The sequence below is a fragment of the Trichechus manatus genome, unplaced genomic scaffold (assembly GCF_000243295.1).
Source record: "Trichechus manatus latirostris isolate Lorelei unplaced genomic scaffold, TriManLat1.0 scaffold00274, whole genome shotgun sequence".
Lineage (NCBI taxonomy): Eukaryota > Metazoa > Chordata > Mammalia > Sirenia > Trichechidae > Trichechus > Trichechus manatus.
In genome coordinates this window covers 1,950,812-1,953,513 of record NW_004444210.1, presented here as the reverse complement: position 1 = coordinate 1,953,513, position 2,702 = coordinate 1,950,812, and positions in this window count along the sequence as shown.

Genomic DNA, 2,702 nt, shown 5'->3' with positions numbered 1-2,702 from the left:
TTGCAAGACTTTTGCAATTATCCGGGTCAGAGATGATTAGACAGTAAATGAGGGGGAAAATTTTAGAGCAATTTCAGGTGTCAAATTGACAGAATCTGAAAGCTGATTGAAAATGAGCTATAAGGACAAAGAACAATTCAACAAATTTTCTTCCTGTTTCCTTTCTTCCACAAAGGGGCAGATTATCCCATAGTGAACATCTGTAGTGAACTTGTGCCCTACATACTAGTAAGTAAGCACAAGTAAGCTTGTGTTTACCTTGCTTGCTGGCTCATCCACCCCTGTCAGGGGCTGTAAATTTGAAAAGAGGCTTTGATTCTATAATACGGTTGCTGTGGGGTTGGGAGAGAGACAGACTCCAGCCATACCTAGAAGCAGAATGTTTGATGTAAAAAAATGTGAAATTGTTCGCTACAGATGATCTGGTAAGCAAGGTAAGCACTGTGCTTACTTTGCCCATTGGATGGTCCATCCCTGCCATACATTCTAGTGGTAAAACACAGAAACAGTTCTCAAGAATTTTTAATATTAACTCAAGCAAAGGGCTGGCTTGCTGTAATGAAATTTAGCAGAGGTGAAATTTAGGAATTTCTGAAAGTGCTGAATACAGCTGTTGGATCCAGACTTAGGGATGCCCAAATGCCTCCTTATCTGATACATGGAGATAAGTGGCTGCTTCTGTCCATTGTTTCTTGGAAGAGTCGGAGAAGATCCATTAAAGTCACTTAAAAACAAACAAACAAACTCATTGCCATCCAGTCAATTCCAACTCATAGTGAGCCAAAAAGACAGAGTAGAACTGCTCCGTAGTGTTTCCAAGGCTGTAATCTTTACGGAAGCAGATTGCCATATATTTCTTCCTCTGAGCAGCTGGTGGGTTTGAACCGCTGACCTTTTGGTTAGTAGCTGAACACTTAACCACTACGACCAGGCCTCCTTTTTAAGATCATTTAGTCTGGGAAAAATCCTAGACATGACAATACAAAATTGGGGAATGTTATACACAAATGATAAAAGCAATATTTCCTTTCTGCTTTTTTTCTCTTTGACATTAAAACACTGAATTCTCACAAAGTTTTATTTATCTGTACCATTAATAGTGGGAAAAGTTAAAAAGAAATTAATTTTGTAACCTTTTTTTTTTTAACTTTTCTAAGTACATATTTCATCTTTATTAAATAGGAATGTTAGGAATGTGTGCCTTGTGGGTTGTGTATGTTGTAATTTCAATTTGAAAGAATTACAGCTTTTTAAATTTATTTTTATTGAGCATATGTGTAGCACATTATGTTAAAAGCTCATTAAAACAATTCATTACTTTTCAAAATGCCCCCTTGAGACAGGTAGGTGGCAGGTATTGTATTACATAATTTTTTGTGGTCATATGTGACTTTTGTCCTTCCACACGAAAATAGTGTATCACTTACAACAGCTTTAATATGATTCTGAGTTAAATTGTATGTGTCAGACTATTAAAAATGCAGACACTCAACAAAATAATACTTGGCATGATATTCTCCATTCGGGAACTTCGTAAAAATGAGTAAGTGAAACTTCAACTATATATATCATGTAGGTAATTCAATTACGTATGTGGATAATCTACATATTTTGGAAGATGTAGGACTATGACTATGTGAAGAAATTAGACTGGCTTTGTAGATGGGATCACTCAAGAGGGACGAGAAAAATAATTTGACCTTTAACACCTTAAATCAAAATTAATAAAATCCATATGACTGTTCTCTATTTTTAAAGTATCAAATGCTCCTTCAAATACTCTATTGAAGTTCCTTCTGTAAAAATACAGAAAGTGAGCTAGCAATTGATTAATATATTCAATAATTTCCTTTTTTTCCCCCTTTGCAGTTGGTCAGTATTTTACTTCAAGTAAAGATTATACAAAGTATCTTAAATGTTCCATGTATTTCAGGTTGTGCGTGTATATTTGGATAAGATTTGTTATTAGGCCAAATACAAATAAACATGAATTTCTTCATTACTTTTATGGGGTTAGGGTCAATTTAAGGTATCTAGCCATTATCATCTTGCCTCCACCTCTTGACCCACCTTACATATTTGACATGCTCTTTCCTTAAAAACCTCAAAATGATGCACCCAGATTAACCTTCAAGGTAATGCCACAACTATTTCAGATAAAAGAGGTGGCACTTTATCATCCTTTGAGATTAAATAACATGGAAAAAATAGTTTTCAAATTCTTATGTATCATAGCTTTGGTTTCCAAACTCTTAGTTGGAAATGGTAGGGCAGGGTAGTAGAGAGAATTTAAGAAGAAACTTCCTGGTGAAGTAGCAAATGGGAAGAAAGGACCCATCGTAGACACTTATAAAAGGAGCTCATAGCACATGGACTATATAATAATAAGGATAATAGTGATGATGATAATAGTAGTGATTAAAAAAAAAAAAAAAGCTGTTACTGATGAGTCAATTCTGACTCATCCCGTGTGTGACATAGTAGAACTGCTCTATAGGGTTTTTTTAAAATTTTTTTTTATTGTACTTTAGGTAAAGGTTTACAGAACAAATAGTTTTTCATTACACAGTCAGTATGCATATTGTTTTATGACATTGGTTAGCAAACCCACAACATGTCAACACTCTCTCTTCTCGACCTTGGAGGACCTTTTTTCTTTTTTGGTGAAAATATACATAGCCAAAGATACACCATTTCAAAAA